We start from the raw sequence: 15687 nt of genomic DNA on the forward strand, positions 1-15687 counted from the left end.
CGCGATCAGCTACGGCGACGCGCCGTTGCTCAGGCCGTCCCATTCTGCGCGTAGCGCAGCGGAGTAATTATGCTAGCTCCGTAACACGCCGCGAGGCGGCGACCTTGGGGGGTACAACAGAAAGGGAGGTGGAGTTGGGGCATTCATTCATAAAAGTATGAATTTTCAAAGGGTTAGACTGGGATGCAAGGTACATTTATGGTTAAAAGGAACAGTGGCAGGCAAGCAAACACTCCTTGGCTTTGTATACCTGTGGACAGGGGCTAATGCCAAAGAGGAAAACAGGAAAATGTTAGAATGTATTGCAAGCGACATTGATGAGCTAGGAGGACAGGGCGAGATAATTATATTAGGCGACATGAATGCACACATAGAAGACCTGGATCGGTACACGGATTCGACAGGAAGCATGCTGCAGAACATGCGTGACAGGCATGATTTAGTTGTATGCAACAGCACCGAGAAGTGTGAAGGGATCATAAAATGGGAGGCGGGGAGTCTGCACTCGACGATAGATTATGCACTAATGTCACAGAGGATGTATAATAGATTAGGGGTAATGAACATCGATGAAGATGGTTCCAAAAGTCTAGGTAGTGACCACAAGCGTATCAAGTTGAGCTTCAGAAGAAAAAGCAATGTCGGACTGAAGCGAGATGAACAATCAGGGGGGAATTTTTACGCAGAAAAGCAATTGGAAGCAGCAGCCAAACAAATCGAGAAAGTAATTTTTGAGGATAGTGAAACAGAATGGACTTATACCAAATTAACTCGATTGCTGGAGCTAGAGCTAGCTCAGGTGCGAGTAAAGCTAAAAGGGAAAAGATGCAAACCCAAGAGTTGATGGGATGAGGAGGTCAAGAGGGCAATAGAGAAGCGCCAGGAAGCGTCCAGGGAACACAGATATTCCAAGAGGAGGGGGGAACCAAAACCCGAAGTAGGCAGAAAATGGGATACCTTCATAAAGTGTAGAAGGGATGTATCCTATTTGATTAATGAGAAAATTAGAAGAAAGGGTGCCCAATGGATGTCAAAAGCAAATAAAAAGGATAGAAAAGCAGCCCAAAAATTCTGGAAACATCTAAATGCAATGAGTAATAAGACTAGGCTAGAACAAAGGTTTATTGTTACAGATGAGGGTATTCGACTAGAAGGGGCTGAAGCAATAAAACACATAGGAACAAAGATGACGGAAAAATTTACAGCAAAGCACGTGGTACATAATTTATCGAAGGAGGATAGACCGGTTACTGCAATAGCTTCACTTGAACAAGGAGAGTGGGAAAGGGCAGAGAAGAAGCTTCCTAGTGGCACATCAACAGGACCAGATGGTATCCCGATTATGTTGATAAAGAAGTTAGGACCAAAATCCAAGCAAACATTAATACAGTGATATGCTTGGGGTATCGGGACCAACGTCTTCACCGCATGACGATGAACTCTGCAGACGATGGAGGGAAGCCTTCAGGAGGGTTGGGAAACTTGAAGGTTTATTTACATATTTACAAGAGAAGTATGGAGACCAAAAGTCAGAGATGAAGTGCTACATATTTACAACAGAAGCAGGGACCCCAAAAGTCAGAGGTGGAGTCTCCTGAAACCAGCCAAATCGCGGCTTAAATACAGTGGATATTCCCTAGGCACCTAGCTAGGGAAACCGGTGGCTGATCAAGCGTCCAATGGGAAGACACACTCTTCATAGTCTCTTCCCTAACCCCGTGACCGCTCCGCCCCCACAAACACGTGCACAGGAGATAAGAAATCCTGGCGCCTTGAGTTCCTGGAATCCTGTTTCCGACCGGTTGAGCAGGTTCGCAAGGTCGTAGGCTCAGCAGGAGGTGACCCCTCCGTGGGAAAGAGGCGTCCTGGAATGTGTTTCCCGACGGGTTGATCATGTGCACAAGGTCGCTGGCTTAGCAGGTGGTGATGCTCTCCGTGTAAAGATGCGTCCTGACGCCCCCGGGCATTCCCGAGGGTAAGATGAATCAGCCGTGTCCGCCCCCGCTTTGTCTGGCCGCACGTGCAAGCGAGCGAGGCGGGTTCGGCGCCTTTGTTCGCGTCTTTCTGCCGGTCCACGTGAGGGCACAGTTTGGGAGCAATGCCGCATTCCATACTCCGGGCGAACGGAGGAGAGGCCTTTCGTCACAGCTCACAGTCGCCAGGAGCCGTTCCTAATCCTCTTCTCAGGACGACAGCACCTTTGGGTCAAGCATAGTTCGATGGCGCCTGCCGGGCTCGTCTGTTCCCGCTGTCGGGCCTCCGATCACAACAACAGGTAGTGAACAAAATGATAGTGGATGAGAAAGTCCCCGATGAATGGCGATTAAGTAGAATGAACATGATATATAAGGGAAAGGGGGACAAAGCAGACGTAAGTAACTATCGTCCCATAACAGTGACACCTGTGGTTTACAGGGTGGTGATGCAGATTATAAAGGATACACTGCAGGCTTGGGTGGAGAACGAGGGGGTGTTAGGGAAACTACAGAATGGGTTCCGGAAACAAAGGAGGTTGGAGGACAATCTATTTTGTGGAGAACATGTTTCCCCCTCCATTTCGATGCGGCCCATCTTCATCGTCGGCCGTCGGGACGGACAGCCTCCGGCTGGGCGAGGAGGGAAGTCTCCCTCATGGAGGAAAGGGAACGGCGACGGGAGCGCCACCTCGTAGGTTACGCGGAATTCTGCGGAACCGGAGAGAGGCCCTTCGGGATCCGGCCAGCGTCGTGAGCGGTTGGAGCCGCACGCTCCCGCCGCCTTCCGCGGCAGGCGCACGGGGATCCATTGCGCCTTGCCACTGTACTTCTGGTTCCAGGCAGCGAAGCGAGCGCAGCAGACGCGCGCTCTGGTTGCCTTCCCCAGCGAATGCTAGGGAATGGCTTTGCCTCAAGAATGCGGCGCGCACGGGAAAACCCGGCCGCCATTATCGGCGGATACAAACGTTCGCCGCCGATACCTCCGAAGTCGCGCCCCCGCCCCAGCCGGTAAGTCGGAAGTCCTTCTTACGTAGCCTTCTAATTCCGAGGAATGCCTCGTTGATGTTGTGTAGCTAGCTGGCCCGCTCTGTGTATTAATTGCAAGTGTAATAAATAGCATATGAGTGTTAACGCTTTGTCGTCCCTTCCCTTTGTCCCTCGAGCACGAACCCCTCCGCGGTTAGCAAGCGGGAACGCTGCATCCGCGGAGCGGGAGTGCGGGCGGGGCGAAAGGCTTTGTTCCCCCCGTATTTCCACAATGGCGCCCAACGTGGGGCAAGCTCTTGGGACAAGGGACGGCAGTCAGTTCGGTTCGTGGAATGCCCGCCCGGATTTGGAACAGCGTTAGGTCTGACCCGAATTCGGAGTTGCTAACAAGGCGAAGATGCTTTCTTGACAGCGAGATGAGCGTAATAGCAGCATGGGAGGATTGCCGTGCATGCTACGCTTTTGATGAGCACTTCACCGGTACACCTGTGGAAGATGAACCTACGAGGTCCGCTCATGGAGACCGAGACGTCCACGGAGAACAGCAAGCCAGAAGCGAGTGAATGCGGAAGCCTGGAGAGTGGCCCGATTTTTCTTGTACATAGTTGTAAATATTCTCTGTTCTGTCTCTTTGGCTCTGGGAGCCGGGTGCCGTAGTCAGCTGATTTGGATTTCAGCCGTGATTACAGGAAAAGCACCGGGGCGCTGCGGCACCGCGAGAAGCGGTAGGTGCCGTTCGCGTTAGGTTCACCTTGGCAGAAACGTATCTCCTCGTGGCGTTGTGTTCTAGCTATTGTCCTTGGCCCTTTGTTGGCACCCGGAACTGTAAGAGCGAGTAGGCCTAAGGCTCTTCGGGAGCTGCCTTTCGCTTTTGGGAGGACACAGTCGTACCGTGGCACAAGCACACGCAAACGGGCTTGCTTGTTGTATATTTAACCTCGCTAGAGCCGAGAGGTCTCGCTCAACTACAGAAAGCTGACTTTGTTCGAACGAACTTATTTTTTGGGCTGCGAAGCGAATTTATAATTTCGCGGAACCAGAGGCGCTAACGCAGCTCAAGTGAGCTTAACATCACCATGCCGGAAAGCGAACCGCGAATGTGCTTCGACCGAAGACAGCCAGCTACGTTCAAATGAACCAAGCGTTCGGGCGGTGCCGGATAGGATTGTTTGGCACTTGCATTGCTCCGCATTTAACCAAATGGTGAGTTTGCGCGGTCTCCATTGTTTTTTATTCAAACTGTTGAAGATCCTAGGAGCGATATGCAGAGTTCAAGAGAAGCTGCCCCGGCCTGCTGTTCATTTTATGGGTCCCTGCCTGCTGCCTTGCGGCCGTGAGTCATCGAGCTCCGGAGTCTCCGACGAGCAGTTTGCAGCGGCTACGAGAGGCGGGGGGGGGGGGGGGGGGGGGGGGGGAGGGGGCGGCCCCACGTTGGGCGCCATTGTGGAAATACGGGGGGAACAAAGCCGTTCGCCCCGCCCGCACTCCCATCGGCCTCTCATTTTAGGGTGGATATTTGAAACGCAGCGGCTTGCCGGTGACCTAATTCGCGCATGGTTGCCACCCACAAACGACTTATCATAAACAGTGTGCTTCCCCTGTACACAAAAAAGTGCTAACCGAACACTGCGAGACAGAGGATGCTCGATGCTAATTATCAGGGTACAACATTGCATGATAAATCGAAGCCCAGGACACAATTCCAGAGAACGTGTATGTGATGCCATATAAGGCTACGCCAAAGTACTAATGTGAGAAACAGGTGCAGAAACAAACTGCTGTTCATCATGAAAAGAGACGGCAGTTGTCACCCCTTTCGACACTGTGCAGTGCATGGCAATTTACACCACCGCGGAAAAGCTCGGTGGCATCGCAGTTTATGAAGAATGACAGCAACAAGCAAAGATGTCAAAGGGTGTTAGCCTTGCTGTAAATCCATTCAGTTCTGCAGCCATTTTTTTTGTCTATACTCTCGCACGATTACAAAATCAAGGCAGAAGCTATTGGATCGAATGACGCATATGCGATTACACCTGCCTTTGCACACAATAAAGCTAGTGGCCAGCCAAGCGAAGTATCACAGAGCAACAATAAAGTACCAGCATGACAGATTAACTACCCCCATTCGTGCAACAACAAAGTACTATTGAGGTATTGCAACAACATAGACATAATTTCTTAAATACAAGCGGTAAACCGGCCTTTCATCTTTTTTCCGTCTGGTTAAATGGTTGGGAGCTGCCCAATTTATTTGCATTAAAAAGATTTCTGCATGCCTTTTACAGCCTAAACCCCTTTCCGTGAACCCTCTTTTTGAACACTTCTACGTAAATTAAATTTGTTAGAAGGTGAGCAGGTCACATTTTAGCAGTCAATGTAAAAACGAAAACCATTCACACAAGGCTCTTCCTTCTTGCCGTGCACAGTCTCTCAGTTTTTCTTGGGAGAGCCTCTCCTTAGCAACAAAACCAACAGAAACTGTGACGACCACAATAATAATAAAAAAAAAAATGAAACATGCTGCCGTGCTCAGCCATAGTAGGCAGGATGTCACATTCACGAGGAAATAAAGCACCAGGACTAAGTTTAAACTGTGGTAGTGCATGCAGAACGCAAGCTTGGCGCTAAAAAGCGCTAAAAAATTGACACAGGATGAAAACAAACAAAAACAACGGGAAGGCAGAACTGGGTGGGAGGGGTAGGTTTCACAGAAAGAAAAAGCAAAAGGCAGAGATTTTACAAGTCTACACTTCCGTCATTTCTGTTGCTTTGACACCGTTTGGAGTGGTCTCAGTATCGCTGGCAGTGGCAGAAACAGCAGTAGCGGCAGCATCTTCAACATGGCGTCGTTTTGAGGAGGTCTGTTCCACGTTGTCGTCCTTGGGGGGCCCCGCTGTTGTGTCGCCCTCTTGCGGCTCATCCCCGTCGACGGCTGATATTGGCCGTTTCTGGCCCCTGTTGCCATTGGCGACAAGTTCACCATCTTTGTCAGGGTGAAATTGAACAATAATGCAGGTCATGTTGTCACAGCCCGTGCCGTCGCCAGTCGTATCCGGGGCTAGGCAAGCATCGAAGGGCATTTCACAGATCAGGGACAGTGGACGGGTGCCCTTGTCAAGTTCACGCTTGACAAAATCAACCACCTCTTGGCTTGTCATGTTGTTATAGATGCCGTCGCAGGCCAGTACCATGAACTCGTCCGTGACGGGATCGATGTCGAGGGTCTTCACATCGGGCAGTGCGGTAATCATCGGGTCCCGCAGGTCGAGGTCTTTGTTGCGCTTGTATGCATGGTCACCTATGGCTCGAGAGAGGTTGAGGCCACCATTGACACGCCCTTCCTTTGTGGCACGACCGCCAGCATTGCGGATGCGGTTGTACTCTGCCTCGTCCTCTGGCTTGTGGTCCAGCGACATGTCCAAGGCCTGGCCTGAGCGACACACAACGGAGCGCCACCACCAGGTGGTGCCCCCGGACAAGCCCCACCACAGCTGTGCAGCCACTGTCGTAGCCAGCCGTTTCAGTGTCTCCAGTTGGCAGAGTGTTCAACTGGCTGAGCCTGCGCTTCCAGAGAAAGACATGATAAGGGTGCTAGGTATGTGGCTGCAAAGAAGCAGGAAATGCAGCCACACCATCAGCCTAATAAGTAAAGCAGCAGAGCAGGTAGGAACAATGATCAGCAGAGTGTCGCATAGGCGGTACGGCATGAAAGAGGAAGACACGCTCAGACTCGTGAGCAGCCTGATAGTCAGCCAAGTCACCTATTCACTGCCCTACCAGATACCAACCAAAGCCGACATGGAACAGATAGATGTCATATTAAGGAAGGCAGATAAGACCGCCCTGCATCTACCTAGGAACACACCGAACGAGAAACTACTCCAGCTAGGGATTAGTAACACCTTCCAAGAGCTGAGGGAGGCCCAAATTAGGGCACAGTATACGAGACTCCGAGGCACGCCGACAGGCCGGGAACTGCTGAAAAGAATAGGGGTGGAAACACAAGAGTGCCTTGACAGGTACAGGGACGTCCCGGATAGAATTAGAAAAGCCATTCGGGTCGCACCCCTGCCCAGGAACATGGATCCGAACCTGCACGAAGGAAGACAGAAAGCAAGAGCCGAGTATATCGAGCGAGGCTTAGCCAATCTGGAAAACACGGTCTTCACGGACGCGGCGCTGTACCTGATGGATAGGAAGCGCACGGCCGCGGCTGTAGTTGTCGACCACAAGGGAGAACTGATCACCTGTGCAGCGGCAGAGGCTGCGGACGCAACAGAAGCCGAGGAGGTTGCCATAGCTCTAGCGGTCGCTTGCGGCTCCCAGGGAAACAAATCTCTAAACATACTTACAGACTCGAAAGAGGCATGTAGGAACTACACTAGAAAAAGGATAGGTGCCGCAGCCATGAACATACTCAGAAAAGCGCGTGTCTCAGACACAAAACACATACACAGCCTGGTTTTGATACCCGGACATGCAGGTATTAAGGGAAATGAAAGAGCGAACGGCCATGCTCGAGCGATGGGTTTCCGAGCGGGATTACCGGACGACTTTTGCACCCGAGCCTTCGACGAGGGGTATGCAGAGCACCTGGCCCTATACAGGGGCTTAAGGTATAAATATCCTCCGCCACACAAGGCACTAACAAAGGAAGAGGCTACCGGGTGGCGCAGACTGCAGACGGGTATTTTTCCAAATTTACACATACTAAACAAGATGTTTCCGACACAATACAGAGCCTCATGACCGTGGTGCGGGGCGGTACCAACGCTGTACCACATCACATGGGAGTGTGAGCGAAACATAAAATTTCACAAACACAAACACACAAGTGCGGAGCAATGGGAGAGCCGGCTCGTCAGCAGCGAGCTCACGGTCCAAAGGACCCTGGTGCAGCACGCTTACGAGGCAGCGCGGCTCAGCGGAGCGTTGGAATGAGGGCCCGACCTTGCGAAGACGGGATCCGGGATCGCCTGATATGAAGACGACGCGGATCCTGCTGCCGCCGAACTACGCAAATGTTCAATAAAAGTTTTTCACTCACTCAAGCGTTCATCCCATTCACTGCAGCCCTCGTCTTCTTCTTTTTCTGCTTCCTCCTCGTCCTCCACTTCATCATCTTCCTCTTCCTCGTCTTCTTCTGACTCCTCATCCTCGGCAGTATCTGAAGAGTCAGATGAGGTGTCCTGGTCGGCGACCAGTGCCTTGTACAGCTTGCAGTTGCGGCGTGACCTCCGCCCCGTTTCCGGCTGAGGGATGTGGAGAACCTGTTTCCCCCCTCCATTTCGATGCGGCCCATCTTCATCGTCGGCCGTCGGGACGGACAGCCTCCGGCTGGGCGAGGAGGGAAGTCTCCCTCATGGGAGAAAGGGAACGGCGACGGGAGCGCCACCTCGTAGGTTTACGCGGAATTCTGCGGAACCGGAGAGAGGCCCTTCGGTATCCGGCCAGCGTCGTGAGCGGTTGGAGCCGCACGCTCCCGCCGCCTTCCGCGGCAGGCGCACGGGGATCCGGGGATCCGGGGAGCCAAATTCTTAATGAGCAACAGAGTTTTACTGATGCATATGTTAAACAATTAGTTAATGAGGTTGAAAATCAATATGGTTTATCTGTTTGTTCATATAAACACACAGGTATCCCAATGTCAAGCAGTTATCGCTGTATCTAGAAAAGCCTATTTTTGAAAATTCTGGTTCACCTTCGCTGAAGCAGCCTTTACAGTTCATTGATTAGATCTTACTGCATGTGCGGCATATCGCACTATTGCAGCTGCATGCCATTAAAATACAATAGAAGGATCAACATAAAAAAAACAATTGATAGCGTTGTTGCCAAGCAATGCGTAGAAATATATTTTTCTTTTGAAACTCTCTACAGGCTCAACATGCATTCCATGCAAGTACCTGCGGAAGGCCCTATTGACACGAAAAAGCCATTTGAAGCGGAGGGTACAAAAGTGCACAGCTGCCACAAAGACCACAAAATTTCGACTTTTGAGCCAGAAAAATCGCCGCATTTCAACCAAGCTCCTTGGTATAACAGCACGCCTGGAGGAAATGAGGGCCAAGAATGCAGTAATTGAAGAAGATGTGCTTGAAAAAAGCATCAGTTGCCTTCCACGAAAACAGCAGGCTAGTGTGCGGCAGTGTTTTCAAGCAACAAAAAGGTCAAGCAGGAGGGGTATGCGCTACAACCAGGAATGGATCCTAGAGTGCATTCTGATGAAGCTCAAAAGTCCCCGTTTGTACGAACACATACGAAAGCATGAGATCCTTGTGCTACCAAGCAAGACTACTATAAAAAAATATATGAGGTCATACCGGTCATCGTTTGGCTTTAGCGCGACGACAATGGATATTCTAAAAAAGAAGACATCGAGCATGTCAAATTTCCAAAGGCATGGGGGTCTACTAGTCGACGAGGTAAAGCTGTCTGAGCACTTCAGCGTAACCTCGTCAGGAGAAGTTCAAGGCTTCGTCGACCTTGGTACTTTTACGAAACCACAGGATAAACACCAACCGTGCGATCATGGTATGGTAATTATGTTTGTGCCCCTTGTAGGAAAATGGAGCCAAATCGTCGGTGTCTTTGCGACAAAAGGAAATGTAAAGGGCGACATTTTATTGAAGATGATGATCGAAGCCGTGATTATTGTTGAGAACGCCGGACTTTTCGTAGATTACATAACATGCGATGGGGCGGCCTGGAACCGAAAAATGTGGAGGCTTGCAGGGGTTGGCGCACCTGCAAAGAGTGTTACGTGCAAAGTGGATCATCCCGTTGACAGAGAGAGGAAGTTGCATTTCGTTTCGGACTTCCCTCATCTGATTAAGTGCTTGCGAAATGGACTCCAGAGGGCTGACTTTACCACCCCTGAAGGAAAGGTAATTCGGCACACTTGAAACTACGTATCGCTGTTTGTAATTGAGGAAAGCTGCAATCTTGTTTTTGCATTTCTCTAGGTTTCAATGTGGCCTGTTCGAGAAGCATTCCGACGCGACTGCAGCGTGCGGACACTGAAAGTCATGCCTGGACTCACTGAAGCGCATGCAAATCCCAACTGTTTTGAGAAAATGAGGGTTTCGTACGCCTTCCAACTTTTCGGGACAAACGTCCTGAGAGGAATGGCATTTTACAAGAAAGATATTGAAAGGAAATGCGGCTCCATCGAAGCTACGCAAGAATTCTTCACGTAAGATATACTATCCATGAATTACTGATTTGTCAGTCGGCATTAGCCTTGCATACAACGTTTGATTTGTGTTTCTTTTTGTCTTCTTTTCAGGAAGATAAACAAATTGATAACGGCCATGACGTCAAGGTTTCCCGCCGAAGCACTCAGGCCAGCATCTCCAACAGCTGCCATTCTTGTGGACTATCTTGACAAGTGGGAAGCTGGCACCTCTGGAAAACAAGGATTTCTAAGCGATTCCACAGCGACTGGACTTAGAGTTACCCTTGCTAGCACGCTATCATTGCTGCAGTACTTGACAGAGACGCTTCGATTTAAGTACCTAATGACTTCGCGTTTGAGCACAGACCCTGTGGAGCACTTGTTCGGAATAATCCGGCAGTCCAGTGAATGCAATTCCCATCCTTCTCCAGAGCAGTTCCTCATCACTGTGAACTGCCTATCATTTTATAACCTTGCTCGAAGCGTTGACGGGGCCAACGCCACTCCAGAAGCGATAAGTGCCCTCCTGAACGTAAGTGACAAGGACAAAACTATAACCCCAAAGACAGTCGATGAGCTTCTTGCCCAAGGTAAACTAGACCAGGCTGAGACTTCTCTCGTTAAGGTGCCACCTGCAAATGACCAACACTTGCCATTAGTGGTCGAAAAGAGTGACTCAAGACTTATTTATTATATGGCAGGGTACGTGGCCAGAAAATGTGTCTTGAAACTTAACTGTGCGTCTTGCAAAGACATTCTTCTCGTGGAACCAAATGAGGCAGCAGTGCACCATCTCCCATCCGAGTATACAAAACATTGTGACTGGGGTGGACTTTTATACCCCTCGAAAAATTTGTACTGCTTCGTCGCTGAATTGGAAAATTTATTTACAGAATGCTTCAGCACCGGAGAATTGCACGCCAACAGCATCTCCGACGTGATATCGCTTGTGAGGCAAACATTCATTCATTCTAATGCTGTTGGGTGCAGTGTACACAAGGAAGAGATCAGCATGAAGGTGGTCTCTTTCTATGTCCTTACGCGCTTGCACTTTCTCGTCAAAGGACTGAACAGCGAAAATAGCGCAAAGCGAAAAAGAGCCAAACTTGCTAAGCTGAGCAGGAGTGTGTAAAATTCACGGCAGTCAGTTACACCAATGCAGCTTTGCGTTTTCTTGGAAATATTTGGGAATTATTGCAAATAAAGCCATTTTGTATATATTTCCAGTGCAATGAGACTTTTCACATGCCTATGTGAGCTACAGTGAACGCACGCCAGCCATACGTCACACGGAACGTTTATGACTTTACAAGAGATGACTACCTGCCTTTCTTCCATAAATGTCTGATGTAAGATTAAACCTCGCAGAGCCCGAATAACTTCAGGAGCATACCTGCCTGATCACCAGCTACTCGCCGAGCTGCTGCGAGCGCGCGCGCGCTTGCCAGGTGAAGGGAGCGGCAGCGCCATCTGTCGGCGTCGGCGCAAGCAGCTTCAGCCCGCCGCCTTCCCTCGACCCACTACTCCTAATTCTAGTACACTATAATTACGCTCTCTCCGTGCGAATGGAATGGCCGGAGCAACGGCGCGCCGCCGGAGCTGATCGCGGAGGCAACACCCTCACTCGGTTGTTTCGAGCGCCAGCCGCTAGGCGTCGCATGGAATGCTGGACTTGAGTAAATGGCATCCAGCAGAAGTCTTTATCTAGTCTACGTGGTCTGGACCTGCCCTTTCTATAACGACCCGAATAGAAATGTACAATCCTGGGAGACCTTATATACTTAACCACGAAGCAGAATGAAAAACAACGCAAAGTCATCGCGGTCTCGCCCTGACCGCGCCGCCGAGTCCCCGGGATTCCGACCGACGGTTATGGGAATGGGGGTTTAGGCTAATAAAAGTTATTTCTCTCTCTCTCTCTCCGACGGTATAGCCGATATTGCACCGCCTTAAATGACTGCACTCCTATATCTTTCAACATATATATCGTATTGTCGTTTTTTCTTCCGCCCCTTCCCAACAATTAAGTTCTCAGCTTTCCCGCTTTAAAACAGTGTAATAACGTAATGTTCATGTTAATTATTGCAACGCAATGTTCATTTTTTTCTTGTCGAAGGACCATGCATGCATGTCTACGTCAATTATTAAAGCGACGCCTAAAAAAAACCAGGCGCGCACATGTAGTCAAACCAACAAACCCTGATAAAACAGGAGCAGCGAAAATATTTCAATTTAGCTGAGAAAAATTCTCTGTACACTGAATTCATGTAGCGAATTCCTTGCCTCGCGTGAATTTCATTTTCATATGCGTACCTTCGGCAGAAAGTACTCGAAAAGCATGTACGCGATCGTTTTGTCAGCTGTGGCGGACTGCGCAGGTACGTACGTCCTGTATGCGTAGTCCAACGTTGGCGTAGTCCGAAACAATATTGTCCTACGTGGCATATGTTTCGGACTACGCACGAGAAGCAGCTATGATATTTACCTTTCTGCGATTGTAAACCATGCAGCAGAAAAAAACGCAAGCATGCAAACTATAGCGGAAACATGCGTTCGAAGAAAAGAAACTCATTTACCCAATCCTTGTATATAGAAAGGATGTGGGTATAGAGCGCTGCAATGAAAGAAAGGCAACCAGAAAAATTAACACGTACACTCTCTAGGAGGGGGAGGTAAACTCTTCTTCTAAGACCTCTTCTTCTAAGACCTCTTCTTTAGAAGAGGTCTTAGGGCGCGTTGGGGTGACGTTCCCATCCCCGCGGTGGGCTCCTCTTCTAGGCCGGACGCCAGGTGGCCGACCGACGATGTCGTTCGGCGACCTCTTCGGCCCGCTCCGTGACTCGGAGTTGAACCTCAAGGTCCGAGCTGAGCAGCGCGCGCCCTCCCACTGCGTTTGGGTAAAGAGCTGCACTGTTCGACGGATAGCTTGTCTTGATTACATGAGTATAGGATGTGTGGTGTGTCTACCTTATGGTGTCCATAGAGAGAACACTCTGGGCTAAACTGCTCTGGGAAGCATATATAGCGTACATGTACGGATTAAAGAAAGTGTCTGTTTGGAGCTGCCGCCAGCTGACTTGTGTTTTACTTAGAGATCTGTGTGATTCTGGGAAGATTTGTCTTTCTTTCTTGAAGTGGGTAGTAATTTCTTTGTAGGTCGTCACTCGCTCCTTGGCCGACCTGAGCTCGGGGTAGCGCACCTCCCGGTTAACTACGAATCCTCGGGCAAATTGGTACGTGCGCTGCCTCGTTTCCAGGATGGCCCGAATGGGCGGGGACCCAGATCAATGTGATCTGGCGGGTATTGGAGATCTTTTGTAATATTTTGATGGCTGCGGAGTGGACCCGGCCTTCCTTTGGCAAAATTTCGAATTGCGGTTTTAGAGTCGCTAATGATGTATTTGGCAGTGGTGGTCGGAGGTAATGGGGAGGCAGTGGTGGAGGTGCACTCTCTATTTTGCGGGTTAAGTTCGAGCTCAAATTTGGCGCAATTGCCGGGTCTGCTCCAAACAGTAATATTAATAAGCATTTTACACAGCTAACCTGACATTATGGTCGAGAGACGTGCCAGACTGATCAGTTGAACTTTTTTTTCTTTAGATCGTGTCATATGATAGATATGACACCGTGGCGACGGCGATTTTCTGTTTCTACCCCCCGAATCCGACCTACCCATACTGCCGATGCCGTTCATCTCATCAAACGGTACTGACGACGGCGGTTTTCCGTTTGTACCCCACGAATCCAAAGTATATGCTTGCTGTCGATGCCGTCCATTTTATCAAGCGGTCTTTCACTTGCATGTATCACACAAAGGCTCCTCCGCTCTATTTTACACAGAATTGTACGTACCATGCAGCTTTGCTTAAATTAGGTATATGGATATCAAAATTTTTTTTGTGCATTAATTTTGCTGCTTTGAAATGATGTGTTGGACATTGATCACCCTGTTGTACTCCGCTACCCTTCTACGAGCGCCATTTGCTTGAGGTCGTTTCGATTTCGTTTTCAGCACCTAATGGCTGTGACGTCAAAGGTGTCTTTAGGCCACCATAAAAACGCGCGGTGATCAACGTTTTTAGATTAGCCAGCACCATGCTGAGCACTGCCTTTATATTGCCTTTATATGCCACTTTTGCGTCAACTTTGCGCCACGAGCGCGAGCGCTCGAGCCAGCGGTTTAAATCGGCTGCGTCACTTTTAACGCGTCATTAGAAAGCATTCATCCCGCGCATGTTACTGCGTGGTCGGCTTGTTTACAGCAGGCTACCTACAGACACGACCGCTCAATGGAGACGCCGGAACGAGAGGGCGCGCCTCTGTTTACAGTGGCTCGATTTAGCATCGCCTGGACTGAATGATAACCATTTATTGCAATTTCGCGGTTTCTTCGAAAAATGGCTGTGGCGAAAGGTAGTACTACGTAGGACGGACATATTTCCTCGGGTCGGAAAGATCCCATCAGTTTTTTCTAAGTCTGATATTTCTCAAAAAGTTCTCTCGTAGGTGTCACGCGGGTACGGTCAAATTCAAGTTGACACGATATTGCCTAAGTGCGGGTCGCGCGGTTGTGTATAAGCTACGCCGATTGCCGTTCGGTGCGCGTACTTCGAGTGCGCCTGTTGCGCTGCTACGCACATGGCGTATGTCGCTGGGTTGTAGCGCGTGCGAGCTGCAAAATTACTCCTGGTTGTTTGCATTCAAAACATGTATGAGGCACGTGATTTTCCGCCGTGTGCAGAAGGCTGCTTCATGAACGTTTCCGCTCTCCTTGAGGCGAGCACAGCGATCCGTGTTCCCCAGTAAGTTGAGTTTGCACCGCACCTCTGCCCGCGTGTGGCGACGGTCGAGTGGGGGCCGGTCGGCGTTCGCGCTAACCTCGAATCTGCAGAGGTCTAAACCCCACGTTCACGAACTTTCGCGAGTTGACAAATTTAAGCTGCGGAACCCTGCCTACATGAACTCAATAGAGTCGAGGCGCTTGTCTAGTCTGCCTGAAACAACGTCGCTGTTCACCCGCCGGCGGATCGTTCACGCTTCCGGCTTTCCGGTTGCTTCCCGGTGCATTGCGGTGTAGCACGCGTCTTCGCCTCGGCAGGCTCGACGGCTTGGTTATCGTAGCTGCAGCACATACAAGAGATGCGAGTGCCTGAAAAAAAAAAAAAACTTTTTTTTTTCATTGCCCAGGCGAAGAGGTAAAAAAAAACGCCAAATTATTATTATTATCTTTCTGCACAGTACCATTTCAAAGCCATTTGGGAGTCTGCTTAGCATGTGGCACCGTCCATATGCTGCCAAAGGTCTTTGTAGCAACAGACTGCCAACGTCAGTCACATTTGAGCCATTCCGAATTCTTCTATCGTCTGAGTCATGTGAAAGAAACTGGTCGCAATGTGGTACTACACAATCTGTTCCGAAATTAAACGCATAGAACGCTTTTCTTAGCTAAACCGGTCAAAGTGAATTGTACGAGCTCAAGTTTCGCACAATTTGTTCTGAGTACTTGCCTGAATAATGAGTAGTTGGATATTCGCATCGTCCGCGACG

The 15687-nt window shown here is 49.8% G+C and overlaps 1 pseudogene across 1 annotated transcript; it reads right to left on the minus strand.

Annotated features, from left to right (window-relative positions):
• Window positions 1-4447: 4447 nt before the first annotated feature.
• Window positions 4448-8856, minus strand: LOC144107368 (protein phosphatase 1G-like; annotated as a pseudogene). Its single transcript, XR_013309272.1, has 3 exons — window positions 8842-8856; window positions 8007-8215; window positions 4448-6522 (listed from the first exon to the last, which is right to left on the minus strand). The product of XR_013309272.1 is annotated as a protein phosphatase 1G-like (transcript).
• Window positions 8857-15687: the final 6831 nt, after the last annotated feature.

Source organism: Amblyomma americanum, chromosome 1 (genome assembly GCF_052857255.1).
Source record: "Amblyomma americanum isolate KBUSLIRL-KWMA chromosome 1, ASM5285725v1, whole genome shotgun sequence".
Taxonomy (NCBI): Eukaryota; Metazoa; Arthropoda; class Arachnida; order Ixodida; family Ixodidae; genus Amblyomma; species Amblyomma americanum.